Source organism: Microtus oregoni, unplaced genomic scaffold, assembly GCF_018167655.1.
Source record: "Microtus oregoni isolate MIOR12 unplaced genomic scaffold, Mior012 000017F_ref0000208, whole genome shotgun sequence".
In the NCBI taxonomy this organism is placed as follows: domain Eukaryota; kingdom Metazoa; phylum Chordata; class Mammalia; order Rodentia; family Cricetidae; genus Microtus; species Microtus oregoni.
The window spans coordinates 3,674,692-3,687,542 of NW_024543076.1; the positions used below are offsets into that span (position 1 = coordinate 3,674,692).

General features: G+C 44.3%; 1 non-coding gene across 1 annotated transcript; it reads left to right on the forward strand.

Moving 5' to 3' along the window:
* Positions 1–6,578: 6,578 nt before the first annotated feature.
* Positions 6,579–6,685, forward strand: LOC121458580. The gene has a single exon (XR_005975861.1). It is a non-coding gene; the product is annotated as a U6 spliceosomal RNA (small nuclear RNA).
* The last annotated feature ends 6,166 nt before the right edge of the window (positions 6,686–12,851 follow it).

A 12,851-nucleotide genomic window follows, 5' to 3' on the forward strand; every position in this document is an offset into this window, starting at 1 on the left:
CCCTAAGTAGCCATACTCCCCAATCTTTCTGTCCTTCTGGGGGGCTTCGGAAAACCTAGAAACCATAAACTGCTGGGGTGCCCCGGGCCTCTGCACTCATGCTTCTTTGGGTTCCCCCAGCCGAGTCACCAAGCTCCTGTATTACAATCCTACCACCTCTCTCTCCCCATGCAAGTGTCTTGAGATGCAGGAGCTACACTTCCAGTCTTACAGTTGTGCTAGACGCTGGAGGAGAGGCCTCCAGGAAACATGGTCCTTGTTTCCTAGACCGCACAGCCTAGCCGACTTAGTACAGCGCTGATCTGGTACCCATAGCACCATCCCCCCTGCTGAAGGCCTGCTGGAGGGAATGCCCTCTGAACAACAAATGGAACACTAAGTGGAGTTGGTCAACAGAGTGTGGAAAGGCAGGCATTTCAGCTAGAGGACCAGAATGAAGACCCCGGGATGTCATAGATTTCACAGAAACAGGGGCAGGAGTGGAGCTGAATCGAACAGTTAGAGGAGGCTATTCCTGACCAAAAGCTGTAACATTGTGTTATTAGTGGCGCTGGTTCATAGGAGGAGTTTTAAGGATGAAAGGGGCGCCACCAGATTGCCAAGCTTGACTATTGGGAATTGGATGGAGCACAAACAGACGAGATCCTTAATTCAGGGTCGGGTGGGAGAAGCAACAGGTCAGCCCTTGGCTCTTGGAAAACAATTGGGCCTGGACACCCCAGTACCCACCAGCTCCCTAGACTCCAGTCCCAAACCCGGGCCACTCTCTCATGAGTGGCTCCGTTTTTGGAAGGTCCATTTCAACCGGCCGATGCCTTTCTTCCCTGTTTCTGTTCTAGACAGGGTGTACAAAGTTATACCCCAGGGTAAGCAACACTCAGAGAAGTGGGAAAAGATGGAAGATTCAGAAGCCATGGTGGGTATAAAGTCGGCTTTAAGAAAATTAAATACATTTCACAATCGCCTAGGAACCTACAATTTATAATAAAGTTTAATTGAATGACTATGCCACAGATGAAGATCAATAACTAAATTATGCCCACAAGACCGATTAAACACCAAACAGGGCATGTGTCAGATAGGGGAGCAAGAGCCCAGCCCTGTTGTCCACCAAGGACAGAATTTTCCCACTATGTCTGATCCTGTCCTTCGCAAATTTCCTAGCTGCCCCGGCCAGAAGTGTCCTTCAAACAGGGCTCCCTTTGACTGCAGAGCCCCCACCCTGTGTGGGTCGCCATCCCGACAGCATCCTGGGTCGTTTCTCCCCGGAAGAGCCCACAGTTCCAGCCATTATTTGCCTGCTTGACTTCTTTCTCTTTTCACTCTGTGAAGCAATTCTTTTTCTTTATTTTCTTTCTTTATTTATTTTAATTTTTTCTTTGAGACAGGGTTTCTTTGTGAAACAGTCCTGCTGTCCTGGAACTCACTATGTAGACCAGGCTGGCTTCGAACTCACAGAGATCTGCCTGCCTCTGCCTCCCAAGTGCTGGGATTAAAGGCGTGCACCTCCACTGCCTGGCTTTATGAATTTTATTAGAACATATTTATTGCACAAAGTGATGGGCTTCATTAGGCCATTTCCAGTCAAGCACCTCATGGTCTGACCACATTCCCCACCCCATTCGTGTCCTCTCCCTTCTAGGCGGTTCTCCTTATCTTCCCAGACACTCTCCCATTTCCAAGTCTATATGTACATATGGAATCTAAATTACACCTAAGAGAAAACATTGTCTTTCTGCATTGATGCCTATGGCCTGGTGACTCAGGTCCACTTACTCTTTGGTGTTCCAAACCCAGACACCCAAGTGACTGCCTGAACACCTTCCAAATGCCCCTCCGTGGTCCCAGCTTGACAGAGCCAGGACCAAACTCACATCTTTCCCCTCAATTATGTTTCTCTGTCTCAACTTTTACAAACCCAGAAACCAAAGGGACATCCTACTCTCCCTGAACCTCATCCCTAGTGGGCACCAGGTCCACCCCGCCCTGTCTCCTTACCCCCTTTGACACACTGCCCTTCTCTTCACCCCCTTGCCCTTACATCAGGGTACATCTTGGTTTATCTTTTAAGGATTATGAGTTGTGGGATATTTGTACACTGTGTGAAAATGTATTGGTGTGAGTGGTGTCATAAAAAGCTGGATGGCCAATAGCTAGACAGGAAGTATAGGCAGGACTTCTGGGCACAGACAGGAAGTAGGAGGAGGTAATCGAGCGCAGAGACATGGAAGGAGTCAGACATACAGAATGTAAGAAAGGTAAAAAGCCGTGAGGTAAAATGTAGAGTCATATAAGGGGGTCACTTTAAGTTAGCAGAGCTAGTGGAACAAGCCCAAGCTGGGGCTGAGCTGTCCCAATTAATAGGAAGTCTGCCTGTTGTTATGCGGGAGCTGGGGCTAGAGAAAGACTCATTACAATTGGTGCCCGATTGGGGCACATACAAAGAGCCCACTTCTCGCAGCATATAGATGCATGGCTCGTTTAAGAGTCGCTGTAGCACAGTAGAGCATCGGAGCAGCCGGCGCACTAGGTAAAAATGTCTGACACTCGGACTCAACAAAGTCCCCTGTGCTGGGGTGGCAAATGCAGCTCCCACCCAGTATCCTCTGACATAAGGCTGGGCCCTCGCGGAGCCAAGGGGGCATGACCAGCTGCCAGAGCCAGGCAGCGGCCACTTAGCAGTTTAAGATTTGTCTCGTGGTCAGAAAACGCTGCAGACACACAAAAAGTCAGGTCTAGACCGAGAAGACCTCCAAGCAGATATAGTATGTTTCAAAATGGGCTTAGGTGCTGAGAAAGAAAATGGGTATAGACAGTCATAAAAATAGATTAAAAATAATAAACTGAAGTCTTTAAAAAAGAAGGTAAAGTAATATTTTAAATGCCACATAAATATGGGAAATACACAGGCTGTCTGGATTCTGTATGATGCTTTGTCAGGATTGAATTTTTTAAATGCTAATAAACTAAAAATGACAGCTGTTCAGAGACATTGGATTGGGGAAAGAGTTGCTGAATTAAACCAGCATATATACTTTAGGGATGTCTTGTCTTCAGAATGGAAGTTCAGAATGAAAAATGTGTTGGGGGAGAGGTGATGCTTTTGTTTCCACAGGAAATGAAAACCTGTGGATTCCTTCAAAATTAATAGAGACCAGATTTGATCAGGGAAGACCCCCTGAAAATCTTGACTACAGACATAAAGAAAAAAAACAAGAGGGGGCTGAAGAGATGGCTCAGAGGTTAAGAGCACTGCCTGCTCTTCCAAAGGTCCTGAGTTCAATTCCCAGCAACCACATGGTGGCTCACAACCATCTGTATGGGGTCTGGTGCCCTCTTCTGGCCTGCAGGCATACACACAGACAGAATATTGTATACATAATAAATAAATAAATATTAAAGAAAAAACAAGAAAGACTACAGGACAGGTGACATATATGCTGATCCCTTGACATGGGACAGCTCTGAGACTGGATGAGACATGAGAAATTGTTGGCTATAGAGTCCTCATGACTTATTATTGCATGCCATCCCCTCATATGGCATGGCCGGAGATAAATATTACAGCTTTGTTATGCAGTTCAGACTTATGAAGTTGACAGACACCTTTACCTGCTCAAACATAAAATCATTAGCTGACTTGTACACACCAACATCCCATTCTTGTGTTAGTACAGATATATATATGTTACCTTTAAAAGTTTGTGTGTTGGGCTGGAAAGATGGCTCAGTGGTTAAGAGCATTGCCTGCTCTTCCAAAGGTCCTGAGTTCAATTCCCAGCAACCACATGGTGGCTCACAACCATCTGTAAAGAGGTCTGGCACCCTCTTCTGGCCTTCAGGCATACAGACAGAATATTGTATACATAATAAATAAATAAATATAAAAAAAAAGTTTGTGTGTTTTCAGAAAGAAAAAAAGGGCCAAGCGCCAGTGAAGACAAGTAGCCCAGGTGATACAGCCTCTGTTACAGCTTCCTCAAAATTCTGTATCCAGAGCAGCTATCTGAGGTGGTCCAGATATAGACTATCCATCCAAGACTCAGATAAGTTTTGTACTTCCACACACAGACTAGACAACAAACAATACAACTAGTTTTCCCAGGTCTTGACCATTATCCCAATTTTCTTAGGGTCATGTAAAGACGCCATTGCTTTCCCCAAACAACAGAAATATGATGCCCACATTCCTAAGAGGTGGGTGGGTGAGTTTTGGTCATTTGGTGGGGTATGGATGTTTGTGATCATTAAGGGGGGTTGGCTGCAAATTGTTACTGGTCATAGTAAAGAAGGAAACTAAGCAAAGGCCGTTGGATTCAAGGATCTCTTTCTAAAGGGAAAAAGGGTACATATAGCATAGAATTATGGGGTTAAATGGTGTATATTAGTATACTTTTGAATAATCACTAGGCTCAAATATTTTACATTAATATGGATTTTTATATATTGATATCAATTTAATGTTATTTTGTTATACTGTATATATATATTTCTATTATTGTTTAAGATATTGTACCTATGCTGCTCATTTAAAAATGTAATATATAACTAAGAAATATAGGTTAGTAGTTGGTCATCTATAATAATACAACTTGTAATTATGTTAGGTATGTTTTTAAGATTAAACAGATATATTTTAGATGGATAGGTGGTCTTCAAACACTACAAAGACCTACAGAATATTACATTTAAGATGTTTTAATAACCGAAGGCTTTTAATGACACTTAGACACATCTGCTTCTGGCAGTACCAATATACTTCAAAAAAGGATGATGGGTATATGGAGTTTACTTTTATTGTGGCAGAGCTAGCCACTGGGAAAGAAACTGCCTTTGCCTTGACTATGTCCCAACTGGATAAGCAGAACATAAAAGAAAGAGACTGCCATAATTTGCCAAGACAAGGTAGGACAGTCTTTCAAAATTCCTGCTTCACAGAAAAATATGTCAGATGTTCTAGGCCTGTAGGCTGAAGATGGATGCTCCAATGTTGCAGAGGAACACTGGATGACTGGCCAGAGAGCCAGGTATCTCTGTTGTTTCTATAGTTTTGGCAGTTATTTGTTCTGCATTTCCTGTTTGCTCAGGCAATATTATATCCTTCTTGGGTCTTTGATGGAGTTGAAGACAAGATAGTTACAGTTTTTTGTTGTTGTTATTGTTGTTTTGAGACAAAATTTCTCTGTAGCTTTGGGGCCTGTCCTGGAACTAGCTCTTGTAGACCAGGATGGCCTTGAACTCACAGAGACCTGTTTGCCTCTGCCTCCCAAATTCTGGGATTAAAGGTGTGTGCCACCACAGCCTGGCTTAGTTACAGTTTTCTTACTACCAAATTCAGAAAAGAAACTTATATAACAGATATAAAATATATAGGGTGTTTATCTAAGAAAATGTTTTGAAATCTAAAAAGAAGTTTGGGGCTGGTAATACAAATTAGGATAAAAGGTAAATTAGGTACAAAACTTTGAACACACCAAGATAGGCTACATAATGTATATTTTCTTGGACTTTGACAAATTCAGGTAGATTGGACATTGTAAATGAAATTCTTACCTGATCATTGTTCTTATTGTTTAAGTTTTCCTTATAAGTTAGAATTCAAACTTTTCCTTTTTATTTAGACAGAAAGGGGGAGATGTGGAATGTTTACACACTATGTGAAAATGTTTGCTGTCATCGGTATAATAAAAAGCAGAATAGCCAATAGCTAGGCAGGAGGTATAGACAGAACTTCCAGGCACAGAGACAAGAAATCAGAGGAGAAAACCGAAGTGCAGAGAGATGCTAACGAGACTAGGAGGGAGTTGGACATACAAAATGAAAGAAAGGTAAAAAGCCACGAGACAAAAATCTAAGTTAATATAAGTGGGTTAATTTAAATTATAAGAGCTAGTGGGACAAGCCTAAGCTAAGGCCAAGCTTTCATACTTTGGGGCCTGGCGGTACAAAGAAAGATTAATTGCAATATGTGTGTGTGTGTGTGTGTGTGAGTGTATGTGCGTGCACGTACATATACAGGCATGCGCATGAACATACATATGAACATGTAGATACCCATGGAGGCCAGGAGCATTGGATCCCTGGAGGTGAAATAACAGGCTGTTTTGTGTCACCTGACGTGGCTCCTGGGAACTGAACTCAGGCCGTCTGCAGGAGCAGTATACACTCTTCACTGAGCCGTCTGCCCAGCTCAGTCTCACTGCTTCTGACCAGCATTGTAGTAATACCTATCTCACCAGTTTCTTCATCCTTCTTGTGCTGCCGCGGTCTCTAACGCAATCTGACACGTCCCCTCTCCTGAAGAGTCCTTTGCTATTCCTCCCCCACCCCCCTTTTTTAGACATGGTCTCTCTACATAGCCCTGGCTGGCCTGGAACTCACTATGTAGGACAGGATGACCTGGAACTCCCAGAGATCCGCCTGCCTCTGCCTCCCAAGTACTGAGATTAAAGGTGTGTGCCTCCATGCCTGGTAAGTAAGTCTTAATGCCCTACTACAGCTGCAGGCCTATCGCCACTTGCTGCCTACCTGCCCACCAAACACCCAGGCAACATCATGAAATAAAAGACACGAGCTATATTTGCTTTGGCTTCACATATACTAAAAAGCTGGAGAGATACAGAGAAGATTAGCATGGTCCCTGAACAAGGATGACACAAAAATTCATGAAGCATTCCATTAAAAAAAAAAAAAGAAACAAAAACATGAGCTTTGTGCTAAAAATATAGACTAGAGGCAAGGCACCTGGGCTCAATCACACATTTTTACCTTGTGTAATTATAGGGAAAGTTCTAGAACCTCGGTTCTGGGTTCCTTCCTCCGGAAAGGGAGCATTGCAGGAACACCTGCACCCTGGCAGTGATCTAAATCCATCTTTGGGAGCCAGCGCTGTGAGTGATGCTTCTAGCCATAAGCTTGTACTGCCTGTAACAGTGTAGCTTGCTCTGCTCACTCCACAGAGAAAGAAGCTAAGCCTCCAAAGAGTAAATATCCTACCAATAATTAAAGCAGCTGCCCTGAGATTCACATGGAATTCAGAATTTCTCCCAGCTAAAGACTTGGCCTAAGTGCTCACTGCCCACTGGAAGGCTTCCTCAGTTCCCCACCTCTGCCTTGCCTGATAGGAAAACTCACCCTTTAACTATTTTCCAGGTAAAGCCCCCCACCCTCACACTCATGTTTGCTAGCATGTCTATTCTTGGGACCTCCTTGAAAAAGATAATACCTTATTGGGTTTTGTTTTCCTGGCATGCCATAAATACTTCTGAGCGAATGAATAAATCAGCAAATAAAATATATGTAAGGTACTCAGAAGAGGTTTGCCCTAACAGATGTGATTTCAATATAAATCACTCAGTCCTCTCCTCTGTCATCCAGAAGTGTCATTTTTGATTAGAGGGCAGCATCAGATGTTGCCATATTAACACAGAACCAGACAGGGCAAGACTGCTATTCGGTTGTGCCTTGTCCCTCTCAGATGTCTCTCCCAGTTTTAGCGACACCATGTAATAACCCATAATGAGGCTCTATGTCGCATCCTGATGAGACTTCCTGACTAAAACATCTGAGGTTTTAATTTATTTCCCATAAGTACCATTTCAGCTCAAAGTTTGTTCTCTCGGTGCAGTGAGGGTGCCACTTGTCATCTGCTAAGTGCCTATACCTTCCCTTTATCTGTATTAACCTTCTTTGCATTCAAATACTCCTAAGAGCTGACTTAATAGTGAGCTCTTCTATACAATTTCCTTCTTAAAATGCCCATCTCCTCCTGACTGCATGCACAACTATTGTTCCCAAAATAGAATAGTTTACTGCTTCAAATTTCAGTTTTTCTGTCTACAGTGATTTAGGACACAGAGTATTCTTCAGAATGATCAACTCCCATGGACATTAAAAATGTTTAATTTATGTACCGGAATGCAAGCATACTGACAATTTTAATACCTGCGTATCAAAACACTGAGAAGCAGGATGGGCAAACGACATCAGTGGTTTGAAGTAGAACAGAAGGAGGGGTGGCATAGAGTTCTGCTTTCATAAATCCTCTCATGCTGGGGGACCCAGTAGAAAGGAGAAGTAAGGTTCAGTGAGCTTCGGGTCTCTCTGCTCTAAGTTACTCCTTCAGCCTTGATGAGTGCCCATCATGGGCCTAAGCCCTTTAAAGCGGGATAATTTTAATATAGATCCATACTGGATAAAAGAATTCAATAGTTTGGCTAATATTCACATTCTTTTTAATGAACTATAATAAAGGTAGTTGCAGCATCGGGACTCTTGTTATGGAATATTAAAAATGTTACATTTGTTTATGCTGTGGAACATATGTTTAATGATGCAAAGATGTGTTGCATTCTTTTATGTTGTGTTTGTTTAACTCTGAGGCTGTGTTACTTTGCCTGACAAAAACACTTGATTGATCTAATAAAAAGCTGAATGGCCAATAGCAGGTAGGAAAAAGGGTAGGCAGGGCTGGTAGGCAAAGAGAATAAATAGGAGAACTCTGGGAAGAGGGTATCAGGGAGCAAGAAAAGGGGCCAGACAGAGTACGAAAGAAAGAAAAGATATAGAGAGAAAGGTAAAAACCCAGAGGCAAAAGGTAGACAGATTAAGAAAAGCTGGCCAGAACCAAGTCAAGCTAAGGCTGGGCATTTATAAGTAATAATAAGTCTCCATGTGATTTATTTGGGAGCTGTGTGGTGCCCCCCCCCCACACACAAAGAGTCAAAAGAGTTAAAAAAAATAATAAAAAGTCCAATAACAGACTCTGGTGAACTAAGACCCACAAAGTGTTAAGAACGTTGCAGGAGAAATAAGCTTGTCCCATGCTGGTGTAGCGGAGCACAGCTGTGCCTTGAACTCACAAGGATGCAGGATAAGGAGCCCAAGGTCACAATAACCAAAGAAACACCCTATATGACATCTATGCCAGAGTTTCTATGCCAGAGTTCTTGACTCTGGTTCTCCCTCCCTTGCCATGTGACAAGTCCCTGCTCTGGCTACAGCTTCTCCCTAAAATAAATAAATAATAAGAAAGGAATGGTATCTGACGACAGTCAAGACCCTGGGAGCCCTTTGTCGATTGCTCTCTGAGATTAAGGAATTCAGAGTTAATATTATCTAGTCACAACAAGAGGTGCTCCTGGGCTCTGTAGGCGGAACCAACCAGGCACCGTCAAGAGGACTGCACGAAGGCCTGAGAAGGAATTATTGCTCTGCGGGGACAAGTGTTGGCATCATAAGCAGCAGTTCTTAACTCCCCAGACTCGAGAACGAAGATGCAGACGTCCCTGTTCCGTTCTTAAGAATGAATCATCCAGTCATAATGTCCTAGGAACAGAGTTGGACTAGAAATCCCTGTTATGGTGTGACTGGGAAATGCCCCCTGCAGACTCGTGTTTTGAGTGCTGATTTCCCAGCTGATGGTACTGTTTGCAGGGAACTGCTGTAGGCTGGCCTCGGGTTCCAGCATGCTCTCTGCTTTCTCTTCCACAGAGATATGAACAGCTGTCCCCTGTCACACACTGCTGCAACCATGTTGTTCTGCTAAGCATGTGAGACCAGGCAACTGTGGTCTGAACCTTGGGAAACTATGAGTTAAAATTAGCATTTCCTTCTTTACGTTGATTCTGTTGGGCATTTTGGTCACAGTGATAGGAAATTAATCAGTCCAATATCTCTTGTGTTTTTGTTTTTGAGATAGATTTTTCTCTGCATAGCGTTGGCTGTCCTGGAACTAGCTCTACAGACCAATCTTGCTTCAAATTCAGAGATCCGCCTGCCTCTGACTCCCAGTGCTGGAATGAAAGGCGTGCGCCACCATTCCTGGCCATCAGGTCTTTCTTAGTAGACGTCTCAGTCTTCTATACTATCCAAACCGTCCTAGTTACTACAGTCGTCCACTAATGGGGACCTCCTTGCATTTTCTTTTTCCTTTTTCTTTTTTGGTTTCTCGAGACAGGGTTTCTCTGTAGACCAAGCTAGCCTCAAACTCACAGAGATCCGCCTGCCTCTGCCTCCCAAGTGCTGGAATTACAGGCGTGCACAACCACCACCCGGCTCTCCTTGCCCTTTCTTTTTGGGTCTGGAGTACACATCTCCTTTCAGGGTTGCCTTCTTAGCTCTCACATAAACCTGTCTGCATATATTTCTTTTCTTGATGCTCTTTGATAACACTGGAATTTTAATCATTTGCTAATGCAGTGGACTTAATGAGTTGGAAACTAGGGAGAAATCTGGACATTTGCATAGGGTTGAGAATGATTCCCACAAGTTAAAAAAATATTCTAGGTCTTTATGACCTTCACCGGGTACACTTTGATCTCATTCCTCTGATAATAGATTTGGGGGACAGTGCTGAACTCAGAGGATTGGATTCAGTGTTTCCTATGCTGTCCTTTTTATTTCTTGGTAAAATTCCCTTTCCTCTTACTTTGGTGTTTGGGAGATCAGCTCCCAGGAATGCATGCCCTAGAGGTTATGGTTACTCTCTTGTGTTCCTAATGTGGTTTTCCCCACTACCCATAGTCCTCTTTCTACAGTGGCAAATTTTCGTCTGCTGGTTCTCTGCAGAAAGAGGGGAGGGCAGAGCTGGACCCATCAGACTCTCCCTGGGGCTGAGCCAGATGATGAGTGTCTGACACTGATCTATCTTGTGCATGAAAAAGATGGCTGCAACCAAATCACATTATGGAGACATTCCTTAAGTCATCTTAGGGTGACTATCCAGGGATATTCTCTTCAGATGGGAGCTTGTTCCCCACAGCTTAGCTGAAGTGACTAGAGGACACAGGACACTGGAGCCTGTAGGTGGGGACTACAGAACATCTGGGGGGGGGTGCCCAGGAAGAAAGTCACTGTAGGGCTGATGAATGTGCTGCTACACCATACTGTATGAAATTTCATGGTGAATCAAGATCCAACAACCTAGGAGATGGCTGTGGTGGTGTAAATAAAACTGGCCCCCACAGGCTTATATATTTGAATGCTTGGAACCTAGTTGGAACTATTTGGGAAGGATTAGGAGGTGTGGCCTTGTTGGAGGAAGTGTGTGTCACTAGAGGCAGGCTTTGAGGTTTCAGAAGCCCATGTCATTCCCAGTTAGCTGTCTCTGTTCAAACTTGTGGATCTAGATGTAATCTCTCAGCTATTGCTCCAGCACCATGCCTGCCTGCTTAATGCCATGCTCCCTGCCATGATGGTCATGGCTCTAACCCTTTATAACAGTAAGCCCCAAATTAAATGCTTTCTTTTAGAAGTTGCCTTGGTCATGGTGTTTTATTACAGCACTAGAAAAGTAACTAGACAGTGCTCTACCTCGTTAGTATGCTTGGAGTGAAAGCTGTCAATCTTAGAGCAGTCCAGGGGCCCAACCTATTCCAACTGAGATGTACTATTAACAAGAACGAACCAAGAGACGGTCCTGTCCTCTTGTGAGCAAATAGCATGACTCTACTGCAACCTGCCTCCCAAGAGGGAAGTGTTACCAGGGGGCAAAACCGCCTTTCCCAGAGCCACTGCCAGCGTGCACAGCATCTTTATGTGGATTACAAAAGGGTATCCAGGGGCTGGAGAGCTGGCTCTGCGGTTAGGAGCTCTTGCTGCTCTTCCAGTGGAGCTGAGTTTGTTTCTGGCACCCACATTGGATAGCTCACAATCACTTGTATTTCCAACTCCAGGGGATCCAACCACTTCTTTTGGCCTCCATAGGCCTCCACGGGCACCACCACCCCGACACTCATCGTATACACACATGCAGACACACATACACACAAAAATGAAAAAGAGAAGGCATTCACTCTTAGATGCCTTTGTGCAAATGAGCTGCTAAAGCTCCCTTCCTTTAGGCCAATATAGCTCCAGGGTGCTGCGGGAGCTTCTTCCACTCCTTCAGCCAATAGCCTTTAAGATACCAGCCCACTTGGGCGTGGTCTCTGCTGCTTTTTAAAGCAGCTGTAACCCTGCAGCTCTTGCTTAATCTTAGGACTCTGCTTCTGGCTACTAGACCCCTTTTCCTGGTCGTGCAGAGGGCTGTTGTCTAGGACGGTGATCTGAAAGTTTTTCCTTTAAATAAATAACCCTTTATTTATAATCATAATTCCAAACTGGTGTGGGATTGTTTTGTGACTTACGCCTTCACCAGGGTACCCAGTTTAGCAAGTTGGCTTTAGCTCCTGCCCGTACACTTGACCAGGTGCCCTTGTGAAGCAGACAGTACGGTGGCACAGAGCGGCCAGCCTCTGCCCACTCATCCGGGCACTGTCTGGAGACCCTAGAAGTCTCTCCAACTGGTTCTTAGCCTAGTGGGTCCACAAAACACCTTGCTCCCCACTAAACCACTGAAGAAGTAGTGTCTTTCTTCCCTTTCTTGATTCTGAACTGCTGCTATGATGGAGGAAGGTCATTGGTTAAAAAAATAAAGAAACTGCTTGGCTGGCCCTCATAGGTTAGAACATAGGTGGGTGGAGTAAGCAGAACAGAATGCTGGGAGGAAGAGGAAGTGAGCTCAGACTCGACAGCTCTCCTCTCAGGGTAAGACGCCTCAGACAGAGACGCCATGCTCCGCTCTCCCGGGGAGACGTGATTCAGCTCCGACCCAGGATGGACCTAGGCTAGAATCTTCCCGGTAAGCGCACCTTGGGGTGCTACATACCTGATTGGAAATGGGCTAGTCCAGGTGCGAGAGTTAGCCTAGAAGAGGCTAAATATAATGGGCCAAGCAGTGTTTAAAAGAATACAGTTTCCATGTAATTATTTCGGGTAAAGCTAGCTGGGTGGCGGCCGCCGCTCTTAGCCATGCAGACAGCGGGTGCCTGGAAAGTAGCCCCGCCGCTCCATAATTCAACACTGCTACA